This window comes from Anopheles funestus (assembly GCF_943734845.2).
Source record: "Anopheles funestus chromosome X unlocalized genomic scaffold, idAnoFuneDA-416_04 X_unloc_47, whole genome shotgun sequence".
Lineage (NCBI taxonomy): Eukaryota > Metazoa > Arthropoda > Insecta > Diptera > Culicidae > Anopheles > Anopheles funestus.
Window position 1 is genome coordinate 60001 of NW_026045173.1, and position 15000 is coordinate 75000.

General features: G+C 47.3%; 1 non-coding gene across 1 annotated transcript; it reads right to left on the bottom strand.

The window, feature by feature from the left end:
• Positions 1 to 649: 649 nt before the first annotated feature.
• Positions 650 to 807, bottom strand: LOC125773709 (5.8S ribosomal RNA). Its single transcript, XR_007420315.1, has one exon. It is a non-coding gene; the product is annotated as a 5.8S ribosomal RNA (ribosomal RNA).
• Between the last annotated feature and the right edge of the window lie 14193 nt (positions 808 to 15000).

Here is a 15000-nt window from a genome sequence, read left to right on the forward strand (position 1 = left end):
CGCAACAACACTTCACACACACACACACACGGATTGGGCAATTTACGGTCATTTTTGAATCAACGATGGCCCCCCCGAGCACGTTGTCCGAATATCACTCCAATAAGGACAACGAGTTCCGCTCGGCATCGTTTTGATTCGATCTCTCAACAACAACTCTCGGTCGACTTGGTCGACTTGGACCCACGATGTCTCCCCCCGAGCATGTCGAGCCAACTGCACCACTATTGTATTGGACAACATGTTCCCCTCGGGCATCGATGGGTTAATCATGCACCACTATTATAAAACCCTTTGACGTTTTCCCCCAAGCACGTTGATCCAGTATTACGACGGATACGGTCAACGAATTCTTGGACATCAAAGAGGTTTTCGATTGAATTTCCCCATGTTTCACAACGTACTCTTAGCGGTATCCTACGATACGTCTCACTCTATTTGTGTGTGTGCGCGTTTACGTGCGTGCGATTTATGCGGTTCACCCCTTTACTTTCAGCGCCCTGCGGTCCCAACAAAGGTCCCGAGCACGCCATTATGCACAGTGTGGAAGCGTGTTTCCCCCACGACACTAGACGGGCTGCTCGCCATAGTGTTCTATTGTGGCACGCTCCACCCTGAAGTTTGGTTTGTTGTATATCAAGGAATTGATAGGCACTCAAGAATGTGTGCATCGGCCGGGTTTAATCGTCCGACGCGCAATATGCGTTCAACTTATCGGTGTTCATGTGTCCTGCAGTTCACATTGTGACGCGCATTTAGCTGCGGTCTTCATCGATCCATGAGCCGAGTGATCCCCTGCCTAGGGTTTTATAGTAAGGTTCCCAATGTAACACAATCCCGGTGGTACGTCCAAAGACTAACTTTCTGACTAAGTTGTCTTTATTACCCAATAGTCCCAGGCCTTGTGACTTGTGGCTCATGTCTACGCCCATGGCCACCATTCGCTAAGATAGTTTTGAAGTCACTTTGAAGGCCCAGGAACAACTCTCTTAGCACATCGGTTAACCTGGCGCCGCAGTCAACTCATGTGCTTGGATCGGATCGAGCTATTGAGTATTGGGCCTGCATACTCGCTCATCCGTATCCTTTGCGTACCGCCCCATGGCCCTTGTATGTCTGCACCACAGTTCCTGTTCGTTCCGTGCCTATGGCCGGATACGTATTGCACATCGGTATACCTGTCGCTACTCAGGCAACTCGTGTGCGTGGATTGGATCGAGAACATGGTGTGTGCCCCATGTTATAATTGATAGTCCATATCCACTTTATAGGTTAAAGTCATAAGTTGTGATTGCACAACCATTCTTCATAAGAGTTTAATCACTCTTCAACTAACTTTCGTTCTGGTGTCTTGGTATCAAATCGCGTAAGACACAAGATTCTACTGGCCAAATAGAATCTAGCACATTGGTTAACCTGGCGCCGCAGTCAACTCATGTGCTTGGATCGGATCGAGCTATTGAGTATTGGGCCTGCATACTCGCTCATCCGTATCCTTTGCGTACCGCCCCATGGCCCCGTCCTTAGAGTTAATGACTAGTAGGCTTAACTCTTTGTATGTCTGCACCACAGTTCCCGTTCGTTCCGTGCCGTGGCCGGATACGTATTGCACATCGGTATACCTGTCGCTACTCAGGCAACTCGTGTGCGTGGATTGGATCGAGCTCATGGGGTGTGTAGAGATTCCATGTTATAATTGCAAGTCCATATCCACTTTATAGGTTAAAGTCATAAGTTGTGATTGCACAACCATACTTCATAAGAGTTTAATAACTCTTCAACTAACTTTCGTTCTGGTGTCTTGGTATCAAATCGCATAAGACACAAGATTCTACTGGCCAAATAGAATCTAGCACATTGGTTAACCTGACGCCGCAGTCAACTCATGTGCTTGGATCGGATCGAGCTATTGAGTATTGGGCCTGCATACTCGCTCATCCGTATCCTTTGTGTACCGCCCCATGGCCCCGTCCTTAGAGTTAATGACTAATAGGCTTAACTCTTGTTTGTCTGCACCACAGTTCCCGTTCGTTCCGTGCCGTAGCCGGATACGTATTGCACAGTAGTAGACACCGTAATCTGACGTATCTAACACACCACTATTGTAACTCGTCGTCCAAGGACCTTTCAAGTGCCTGATGGCCAGGGGAGCTCTTACACGGCACGGAGACACAGTGATGCTCGCCCATCAAAGTGTACAACGATCGAGTTTGCTTAAGTGTCTGGGTACCTACACACCAGACACAATGCAATGGCCATGGATCCACACAAGGCACATCACATGCAGAAAGCTTCACCAGATTATGACACATACCACACTCTTGTAACTCGTCGTCGAAGGGGCGTTCAAAGTGCCTTACGGCTAGGGGAGATCTAGCACGGCACGGAGACACAGTGATGGTTGCCCATCAAAGTGTACAACGATCGAGTTTGCTTTCCGCGCAAGCGTTCTAAGTGTCTGGGTACCTACACACCAGACACAATGCAATGGCCACGGATCCACACAAGGCACATCACATGCAGAAAGCTTCACCAGATTCTGACACATACCACACTCTTGTAACTCGTCGTCGAAGGGGCGTTCAAAGTGCCTTACGGCTAGGGGGGATCTAGCACGGCACGGAGACACAGTGATGGTCACCCATCAAAGTGTACAACGATCGAGTTTGCTTTCCGCGCAAGCGTTCTAAGTGTCTGGGTATCTAAGCACCAGACACAATGCAATGGCCACGGATCCACACAAGGCACATCACATGCAGAAAGCTTCACCAGATTCTGACACATACCACACACATGCAACTCGTCGTCGAAGGGGCGTTCAAGTGCCTTACGGCTAGGGGAGATCTAGCTCGGCACGGGGACACAGTGATGGTCACCCATCAAAGTGTACAACGAACGAGTTGGCTTTCAACAAATTCTGACACATAGCAAGCGAGCGACCGAGCTACACCGAAGGCAGCCCATGGTTGGTCACTCGCGGACGATCATCAGTAATGATCCTTCCGCAGGTTCACCTACGGAAACCTTGTTACGACTTTTACTTCCTCTAAATCATCAAGTTCGGTCAACTTCAGCCATGCCAGCTGCAGCTCACGAAGGAACCGCGGAAGGTAAGCCTCCAGAAACCTCACTAAATAATCCATCGGTAGTAGCGACGGGCGGTGTGTACAAAGGGCAGGGACGTAATCAGCACTAGCTAATGACTAGTGCTTACTAGAAATTCCAGGTTCATGGGGACCGTTGCAGTCCCCAATCCCGACTAGATGGGCATTTTAGTGATTTCCCGTTCCTCTCGGAATGGGGGCGCCTATTGGCGAGAACACGCTGCGACCCACATTGTAGCACGCGTGCAGCCCAGAACATCTAAGGGCATCACGGACCTGTTATCGCTCATTCTCAGCTTGCTAAACACAAGTTGTCCCGCTAAGCAGGGCAAACGTAGCCGACGACCGCCCGTGAAGGCGCCGCCCGGCTGTAACGTCAGGTGCGCCCGGAGGCGCACTGCTGACAGCGTTCTAGTTAGCATGTTTGAGTCACGTTCGTTATCGGAATTAACCAGACAAATCATTCCACGAACTAAGAACGGCCATGCACCACTACCCTTAAATTTGAGAAAGAGCTATCAATCTGTCTTACCTCGATAAGTTTGGACCTGGTAAATTTTCCCGTGTTGAGTCAAATTAAGCCGCAAGCTCCACTTCTTGTGGTGCCCTTCCGTCAATTCCTTTAAGTTTCAACTTTGCAACCATACTTCCCCCGGAACCCGATTTTGGTTTCCCGGAAGCGACTGAGAGCACCGAATAGGGGTAGCGTCTCCCAATTGCTAATTGGCATCGTTTACGGTTAGAACTAGGGCGGTATCTAATCGCCTTCGATCCTCTAACTTTCGTTCTTGATTAAAGAAAGCATCCATGGCAAACGCTTTCGCTTCAGTTGGTCCTACGACGGTCTACGAATTTCACCTCTCGCGCCGTAATACCAATGCCCCCAACTACTTCTGTTAATCATTACCTCTAGGTTTCTGACAAACCAACGAAATCGTATAAACCGAGGTCATATTCCATTATTCCATGCAAGATTATTCTCGGCCAACGCCAACCCCACGGGGGGGCCGGACGCTTTGTCTTAGCCTGCTTTGAGCACTCTAATTTGTTCAAGGTAAATGTGAGTATCTTGAGCACCATGAGGAGCCCGTGCCGGAGTTAACCGGTAGCACGGTACTCGTTCACAGAGTAACGCCCAAGTACACCATTGTGAGTCGCAGCCGTGAGCGCGCGCACGAACGGCCCCGGCGTGTAACCGGGCGCCCGTGGCGGTCACGTGTCTGGACGGGCAATCAACTTCGAACGTTTTAACCGCAACAACTTTAATATACGCTAGTGGAGCTGGAATTACCGCGGCTGCTGGCACCAGACTTGCCCTCCACTTGATCCTTGTTGAAGGATTTATACTCAACTCATTCCAATTATGGACCATCGTTAGAGAGGTCCATATTGTTATTTCTCGTCACTACCTCCCCGTACTGGGATTGGGTAATTTACGCGCCTGCTGCCTTCCTTGGATGTGGTAGCCATTTCTCAGGCTCCCTCTCCGGAATCGAACCCTGATTCCCCGTTACCCGTCGCAACCATGGTAGTCCTCTACACTACCATCAATAGTTGATAGGGCAGACATTTGAAAGATCTGTCGTCAGTCGACAAGCGACCATACGATCTGCGTCCTTATCCAGACTTCAACTCAAGCCGCCCGGAGGCGATTGGTTTAACTAATAAGTGCACCAGTTCAGCTACCCGCGAGGGCAACAGTCCCGGCATGTTGCATGTATTAGCTCTGGATTTTCCACAGTTATCCAAGTAACTAGTGGTAGGATGATCTTGTGAATTATAGCTGTTATACTGAGCCTTATGCGGTTTCACATTCATTTATGTTTGTACTTAGACATGCATGGCTTAACCTTTGAGACAAGCGTATATTACTGGTAGGATCAACCAGAATTCGTTCCACTACAGACACACACTCGCTTAGTGGGAAATAAATTTCCACACAACTCTCTCTCTCTAGAACCATATGGAATGGCTCTTTGGTGTTGGGTAAGGCACCAATTTGTTGGGGTGTAACGGTCACCACCAACTTTAAGTTTGTTAGGGCACAACGGAAACCACTAACTAAACTTTAGGAAACTAAATTTCCTCACACATTATCTCTCACCATATTAGCACTAGGTGCTATCCACGATTGTACAACGTTTCAACTCTTGAATCGACCGTAGGGCCGCGGAATTGCTTCCGGGCCCCTATTCTCGCTATTAATTGTTCATCTCTTTCAATACATCGAGTTCGTTCCATTGGGTAGTTCGCATGGCGAACGTTTTGATGCAGCCCCCTGGGGGACCACGGCACTTTACACCGGGTATGGTGTATGCGCAACCTACAGATAACAATAAACCCCTTATGCGTGTGTAAACCGATGTTGGGCTGCTCAACATCTTTCATGGTTACATCACTTGCACCAGAACCCACGGTGCCGATTTGGTAATATGTTGTACATTTACTCTCAAGATGTACGCTTCGGCCCCTTATTCAGGGGCTCAAGCTATTACCAGCAAGAACAATCCTCATCCAGACTTGAACTCGAAACACCCGGAGGCGAACGGTTTAACTAATAAGTGCACCAGTCTTGAATCCATGCGTCGGTGGAAACAATGCCGGCGTGTTGCATGTATTAGCTCTGAACTTAGCGAGTGATTGCCTTGCAGCTGTCATACTGAGCGTAGAGCGTGATTATCGCTCACTTGAACCATGTTGAATGGCTCTTTGGTGTAGGGTAAGGCACCAATTTGTTGGGGCGCAACGGTCACCACCAACTTAAGACTTGCTTATAGGCATTTCAACGTTTTCAACTCTTAAATCGACCGTGTTTCATTATCATCTCTTCTTCTTATTAAATGCATCGAGTTCGTTCCATTGGGTAGTTCGCGTGGCGAACGGTTTGATGCAGCCCCCCGGGGGGGACCACGGCACTTTACACCGGGCATGGTGTATGCGCAACCTACAGATCACCAATATATTTGTGATCGATAATGCACACTTCTTACACGACTGACCAGTCGACAGCGCTGCCTTCCTATTATGCGTGTGTAAACCGATGTTGGGCTGCTCAACATCTTTCACGGTTACATCACTTGCACCCGAACCCATGGTGCCGATTTGGTAATATGTTGTACATGGTCTCAAGATGTACGCTTCGACCCCTTATTCAGGGGCTCAAGCTATTACCAGCAAGATCAATCCTCATCCAGACTTGAACTCGAAACACCCGGAGGCGAACGGTTTAACTAATAAGTGCACCAGTCTTGAATCCATGCGTCGGTGGAAACAATGCCGGCATGTTGCATGTATTAGCTCTGAACATAGCGAGTGATTGCCTTGTAGCTGTCGAACTGAGCGTAGAATGTGATTATCGCTCACTTGAAAGGATCAAGCCCTTTCGAGTCGTCCGGTTTTTACGCCAGACGACTCGGTTCACCATCTTTCGGGAAGGGACCGTCTCGGTCGCAAGCTGCTCCGGTCCCCAAACAACCTGCGACAAATGATAGGAAATGCCGACATCAATACGTGTTCAGTTTGGTTTATCGCTCATAGGTCTTTTTGACCATCGATCCCTGATTATAACTCTCAATTAAACAGTCAGGAGAGTAAGGCATGCCCATCGATATCTCATCGACAGGCGATACCGCAAGAACGGCCAACGACACATCAGGTGATCGATTATTGCTACGACTTTTGCTTAATCGTTTCCACTCCTTGGAGAAAGAAACCCCCGGGGACCGTCTCGGTCGCAAGCTGCTCCGGTCCCTAAACAACCTGCGACAAATGATAGGAAATGCCGACATCAATACGTGTTCAGTTTGGTTTATCGCTCATTGGTCTGTTTGACCATCGATCCCTGATTAAACTCTCAGTAATCCAGTCGGGAGAGTAAGGCATGCCCATCGATATCTCATCGACAGGCGATACCGCTTGAACGGCCAACGACACATCAGAGGATCGTATCTTGCTACAACTTTTGCTTAATCGTTTCTTCTCCTTGGAGAAAGAAACCCCCGGGGACCGTCTCGGCCGCAAGCTGCTCCGGTCCCTAAACAACCTGCGGCATCAAATGATAGGAAAAGCCGACATCAATACGTGTTCAGTTTGGTTTATCGCTCATTGGTCTGTTTGACCATCGATCCCTGATTAATACTCTCAATTAGAAGGTCGGTAGAGTAAGGCATGCCCATCGATATCTCATCGACAGGCGATACCGCATGAACGGCCAACGACACATCAGAGGATCGTATCTTGCTACAACTCTTGCTTAATAGTTTCCACTCCTTGGAGAAAGAAACCCCCGGGGACCGTCTCGGCCGCAAGTTGCTCCGGTCCCTAAACAACCTGCGGCATCAAATGATAGGAAAAGCCGACATCAATACGTGTTCAGTTTGGTTTATCGCTCATAGGTCTTTTTGACCATCGATCCCTGATTATAACTCTCAATTAAACAGTCAGGAGAGTAAGGCATGCCCATCGATATCTCATCGACAGGCGATACCGCATGAACGGCCAACGACACATCAGAGGATCGTATCTTGCTACAACTCTTGCTTAATAGTTTCCACTCCTTGGAGAAAGAAACCCCCGGGGACCGTCTCGGCCGCAAGTTGCTCCGGTCCCTAAACAACCTGCGGCATCAAATGATAGGAAAAGCCGACATCAATACGTGTTCAGTTTGGTTTATCGCTCATAGGTCTGTTTGACCATCGATCCTAGAATTCAACTTTCGAGTAAGGCATGCCCGTCGATATCTCATCGATAGGCGATACCGGTAGAACGGCCAACGACACACATCTAGGATCGCATTTACTCTTCCTTGGATGGATAACCAATACCCTAGGACCGTTTCATCGCGAGCTGCTCCGGTCCTCAAACAACTCGCGAACCACCGATAGGATGATATTAGGAATGGCCGACTTTCATCCTTTAACTCTCAGTTCTGCTTACCAAAACATAGGTACTTGGACCTTAAAGACCACTATATGTTCCCCGATCGGGGGCAATCGGAACGTCTATCCATCATCAACATCGTTTCACTCATTCCGAACCACCAAATTGGACAGACAGTACCATATTCACCAACCGATTGCTTCAACTTCGCAAACTGTATGGTAAGTTCTACTAATTTCACATCTTACCATCGACTAATAGTGCATAAATCCACTTGGAAATCACTTTTCCTTGGTCCTCGGACCTTCTACGACAACGTCCAACAAATATCCGAAGTCGTTTCCCAACTTAGACCAAGCATTTCGTATCTTTACTTCTAATCGATTTTTTCTCTCATAATTGACGATCAAAATCTAAAAACCACATTTTGAGCCAGAAGCAGTCGTCCGATCGTCCTGGGGGTAGTCTCAATCGATTTAGAAGGGCCCAATTCATAAAGATACGTACTCAGTCAAATTCATGCTTCTGGCTCACCTACCCCCTATATAGAAAACGAAAGCGTACAGGCGTGGAAAACGTGCCATTTTTCTCCATCACGGACTTTTTTTTTCTCGTTGCACCGACTCTAGTAAAAAAGTGAAATTTTTTACTAGTTACCAACTTTTGCAAATTATCATCGGATATCACTTTTCATGGTCTATAGTAAGTTCTTATCACGTTTTAGTAGTTTTTGAAAAAAAAATTTTTTTGAACTTTTCAAAATTTTTCAAAACAAAGTTTTTGTAGGCGGTTTTGTGTATGGAGGGTTACTAGTCTCGGGGTCACTGTTTGACCAAAAAACCACTATATATCATTCGAAAGGTAATTTCAAGGGCTACAAAAAATTGTTCTACGGCACCCCCCTCCGACGTCTAGTATTCGAGTTATTGGCCAAAAACCATCACTTGAGCGATTTTTCGTTCAGGGTACCCGACTCTAGTAAAAAAGTGAAATTTTTCTCGATTGACCAAGTGTTGCAAATGACCATCGGATTTCACTTTTTATGGTCTATAGTGAGTTCTGATCACGATTTGGTACTTTTTGAAAAAATTTTTTTGACGCACTTTTCAAAATTTTGCAAAACCAAAACTTTTTAGGCGGTTTTGTGTATGGAGGGTTACTAGTCTCGGGGTCACTGTTTGACCAAAAAACCACTATATATCATTCGAAAGGTAATTTCAAGGGCTACAAAAAATTGTTCCACGACACCCCCCTGCGACGTCTAGTATTCGAGTTATTAGCCAAAAACCGCAATTATAGCGGTTTTTCGTCCAGGGTACCCGACTCTAGTAAAATGATGCGATTTTTACTAGTCTAGGAACTTTTTGGTCAAAAAATCAAGTATATGTCATTCGATAGATAATTTCAAGGGCTACCAAAAATTGTTCCACGACACCCCCCTGCGACGTCTAGTATTCGAGTTATTAGCCAAAAACCGCAACTTAAGCGGTTTTTCGTCCAGGGTACCCGACTCTAGTAAAATGATGCGATTTTTACTAGTCTAGGGAACTTTTTGGCCAAAAATCAAGTATATGTCATTCGATAGATAATTTCAAGGGCTACCAAAAATTGTTCCACGACACCCCCCTGCGACGTCTAGTATTCGAGTTATGGGCCAAAAACCATTCATACTTGAGCATTTTGCTCATTTTGCCTGTACGGGTACCGGGGACTAGTAAAATCAGGCCAATTTTACTAGAGTAGGGGTCCTTTTTGGTCAAAAAAACAACTTTTGCTCGTTCGATAGGGAATCGATAGGGCAACAAAAAATCGTTCTACGACCCCCCCTTCCGATGTCTAGTATTCGAGTTATGGGCCAAAAACAGTTTATAGCTAATTTTTCACTCGATTTTTCACCAAGTATCGCACATTACTCCGGTTCTATACATTGGATCGTCAATCTTTAAGATTTTATGGGTAGTTCCAACTGTTTGCTACATTTCATCCATACATCACCAACCGATTCAATGTCTGTGCTAGAAGTTATTAGAGGAATAAAAAAATTTACCCTTGGCTTTGGACCGTACAATTTTACCCATTTTTGGCCCATATTTGCCCCATAGCTCCGCCGGTATCCAAGATATGGCCACACTTTGTTCTGGCCATGGGTAGATGGCACTTGTGGCTAGATTTCTTCCATGCACCACTAATCGCTACCATGTCTGTGGCCGGAGCTATTCACGAAAGCGCCTCGCGCACTTGGTCGGATTTTTGGTCCAACTTGCACCATTTTTGGCCCATATTTGCCCCATAGCTCCGCCGGTATCCAAGATATGGCCACACTTTCTTCTGGCCATGGGTAGATGGCACTTGTGGCTAGATTTCTTCCATGCACCACTAATCGCTGCCATGTCTCTGGCCGGAGCTATTCGACGAACAACCATCGCATTTACCTAGGTACTTTTTCGGATTTTTGGTCCAACTTGCACCATTTTTGGCCCATATTTGCCCCATAGCTCCGCCGGTATCCAAGATATGGCCACACTTTCTTCTGGCCATGGGTAGATGGCACTTGTGGCTAGATTTCTTCCATGCACCACTAATCGCTACCATGTCTGTGGCCGGAGCTATTCACGAAAGCGCCTCGCGCACTTGGTCGGATTTTTGGTCCAACTTGCACCATTTTTGGCCCATATTTGCCCCATAGCTCCGCCGGTATCCAAGATATGGCCACACTTTCTTCTGGCCATGGGTAGATGGCACTTGTGGCTAGATTTCTTCCATGCACCACTAATCGCTACCATGTCTGTGGCCGGAGCTATTCACGAAAGCGCCTAGCGCACTTGGTCGGATTTTTGGTCCAACTTCACCATTTTTGGCCCATATTTGCCCCATAGCTCCGCCGGTATCCAAGATATGGCCACACTTTGTTCTGGCCATGGGTAGATGGCACTTGTGGCTAGATTTCTTCCATGCACCACTAATCGCTACCATGTCTGTGGCCGGAGCTATTCACGAAAGCGCCTCGCGCACTTGGTCGGATTTTTGGTCCAACTTGCACCATTTTTGGCCCATATTTGCCCCATAGCTCCGCCGGTATCCAAGATATGGCCACACTTTCTTCTGGCCATGGGTAGATGGCACTTGTGGCTAGATTTCTTCCATGCACCACTAATCGCTGCCATGTCTCTGGCCGGAGCTATTCGACGAACAACCATCGCATTTACCTAGGTACTTTTTCGGATTTTTGGTCCAACTTGCACCATTTTTGGCCCATATTTGCCCCATAGCTCCGCCGGTATCCAAGATATGGCCACACTTTCTTCTGGCCATGGGTAGATGGCACTTGTGGCTAGATTTCTTCCATGCACCACTAATCGCTACCATGTCTGTGGCCGGAGCTATTCGACGAACAACCATCGCATTCACCTTCTCGTTGCACTTCTTCGGGAATTTGGTGCAACCAAGTTTTCACTATAACTTGGTCATTTTCCGTCCATCGGACATGCGGTTTTGGGTGTCGATACTTGACACCGCACGCTACAATATGTTCCTCCACGACCATGTGGTCCGATGCTTCCAACAGGAGCTATTCGAGGATTACCGATTTTTCACCATTAAAAATGCTCAATTTTGCACCAACTTTTGCCTATAACTCAGGCTGTATCGATCGGATCTTCAATCTTGAAAAAGTTTTAAATAGGTGGCACCAAATGCTACATTTCGTTCTTCCACGTCAACTTTGTCCGATGTCTAGCAAAAAAGTTATTCGCGAACCAAGTCCAGAACCCATGCAATGGCTGCCCTCATTGCATACATCACGGCGGTTAACTCTCGTTACTCTATACCGTGGACTTGGTACTTTTTCAGGCATTCGTTGCTACTTCTCGGTTCATGATATTCGTTTACGGTCTTCACTAGGGCATTTGGTGCTCCTTATCGGTTCATGATATTCGTTTACGGTCTTCACTAGGGCATTTGGTGCTCCTTATCGGTTCATGATATTCGTTTACGGTCTTCACTAGGGCATTTGGTGCTCCTTATCGGTTCATGATATTCGTTTACGGTCTTCACTAGGGCATTTGGTGCTCCTTCTCGGTTCATGATATTCGTTTACGGTCTTCACTAGGGCATTTGGTACTGGGCTTCCCACTTTCTACTGATCGATCCATACTCACTTGCGTGCACCTAGCCTAGGAAGGTTTCCTTGGGCTTCCCATCTTTCTACTGATCGATCCATACTCACTTGCGTGCACCTAGCCTAGGAAGGTTTCCTATGGCTTCCCATCTTTCTACTGATCGATCCATACTCACTTGCGTGCACCTAGCCTAGGAAGGTTTCCTTGGGCTTCCCATCTTTCTACTGATCGATCCATACTCACTTGCGTGCACCTAGCCTAGGAAGGTTTCCTATGGCTTCCCATCTTTCTACTGATCGATCCATACTCACTTGCGTGCACCTAGCCTAGGAAGGTTTCCTTGGGCTTCCCATCTTTCTACTGATCGATCCATACTCACTTGCGTGCACCTAGCCTAGGAAGGTTTCCTATGGCTTCCCATCTTTCTACTGATCGATCCATACTCACTTGCGTGCACCTAGCCTAGGAAGGTTTCCTTGGGCTTCCCATCTTTCTACTGATCGATCCATACTCACTTGCGTGCACCTAGCCTAGGAAGGTTTCCTATGGCTTCCCATCTTTCTACTGATCGATCCATACTCACTTGCGTGCACCTAGCCTAGGAAGGTTTCCTTGGGCTTCCCATCTTTCTACTGATCGATCCATACTCACTTGCGTGCACCTAGCCTAGGAAGGTTTCCTATGGCTTCCCATCTTTCTACTGATCGATCCATACTCACTTGCGTGCACCTAGCCTAGGAAGGTTTCCTTGGGCTTCCCATCTTTCTACTGATCGATCCATACTCACTTGCGTGCACCTAGCCTAGGAAGGTTTCCTATGGCTTCCCATCTTTCTACTGATCGATCCATACTCACTTGCGTGCACCTAGCCTAGGAAGGTTTCCTTGGGCTTCCCATCTTTCTACTGATCGATCCATACTCACTTGCGTGCACCTAGCCTAGGAAGGTTTCCTTGGGCTTCCCATCTTTCTACTGATCGATCCATACTCACTTGCGTGCACCTAGCCTAGGAAGGTTTCCTTGGGCTTCCCATCTTTCTACTGATCGATCCATACTCACTTGCGTGCACCTAGCCTAGGAAGGTTTCCTATGGCTTCCCATCTTTCTACTGATCGATCCATACTCACTTGCGTGCACCTAGCCTAGGAAGGTTTCCTTGGGCTTCCCATCTTTCTACTGATCGATCCATACTCACTTGCGTGCACCTAGCCTAGGAAGGTTTCCTATGGCTTCCCATCTTTCTACTGATCGATCCATACTCACTTGCGTGCACCTAGCCTAGGAAGGTTTCCTATGGCTTCCCATCTTTCTACTGATCGATCCATACTCACTTGCGTGCACCTAGCCTAGGAAGGTTTCCTTGGGCTTCCCATCTTTCTACTGATCGATCCATACTCACTTGCGTGCACCTAGCCTAGGAAGGTTTCCTTGGGCTTCCCATCTTTCTACTGATCGATCCATACTCACTTGCGTGCACCTAGCCTAGGAAGGTTTCCTATGGCTTCCCATCTTTCTACTGATCGATCCATACTCACTTGCGTGCACCTAGCCTAGGAAGGTTTCCCTTTGGTACCGACTTCCATCTACGCACTCGATATAACCTAGGTACTTGGTACCGATGATGGTTAACACTCAAGCATTTCTTGCATCCTGCGTGCAAGGTACCAATTTTCACTTCTTAGGTACGTTTATGGGCCCGCATTTATCCAATATCGCTCCGATGGCCTTTCGCATTATTTCATCCGATAGCCCTTGCCAAAAGCTACCAAAAGTTCCTCCACGGCCATGTGCTCCGACGCTTAGTTTAGGAAATATTCGAAAAAATTCATCTTAGGAAAAATTTTCTTATTGGAAAATCACCTTAAATCGATGGCCATTTTTTGGGCAAAAACTTTAACGTCTTCCCGACTTTGCGGGAATTGCGAATTTTAGGCACCCAGAGAAAATCTTTTACTTTAAGGGGGCGGCCGCGAAGTTGCCCAAAGTCTCGGACACAAAAATTCTCAAGTTCCCCACTCTAGTAAATCGCCCTATGAGTATCTCCTGGCCCGCGAGCTCTGCGAGCGGGCCAGCTTCGGCGATTTTTGCCTTTTCGCCTAGGCGGTTCTTCTACGAAATTGGTCCACAGCTTTTGCTCAGAAAGCTAGCATTTGTTGCAACAGTTAGGTACTTGGTACCACATTTTGGTATCCATTTGGGCATTTGTGGCAACTACTCGGTACTTTGGCCCACATTTCGCTCTACTCGGGCTTCTATGGTGGTACTTGTCGGTACTTCTGGCCAACTTAGGCCAATTGGGTGCAACTTGTGGGTACTCTGTGGGTACTTTAGGGCGTATTGTGTCTTTCGGGTGAACCTTCGCTATACTTCATGGGTACTGATGGCCAACTTAGGAACATTCAGTGCAACCTTTGGGCCTAAGGAAATTTGTCCAACTCTTTGGACTTAGAAAATTTTCTGGACTTAGAAAATTTTCTGGACTTGTAAAAATTTTCAAATGTTCAATTTGGCCCACATTTCGCTCTACTCGGGCCTCTATGGTGCTACTTGGCGGTACTTTTGGCCAACTTAGGCCAATTGGGTGCTCTTTGTGGGTACTCTATCGGTACTTTTGGCCAACTTAGGCCAATGGGGTGCTATATGTGGGTGCTCTATCGGTACTTTTGGCCATGTTAGGCCCATTCGGTGCTATTTGTGGGTACTCTATCGGTACTTTTGGCCATGTTAGGCCCATTCGGTGCTATTTGTGGGTACTCTATCAGTACTTTTGGCCAACTTAGGCCAACTCAGTGCTACTTGTGGGTACTCTATCGGTACTTTTGGCCAACTTAGGCCAACGCGGTGCTATTTGTGGGTACTCTATCGGTACTTTTGGCCAACTTAGGCCCATTCGGTGCTAT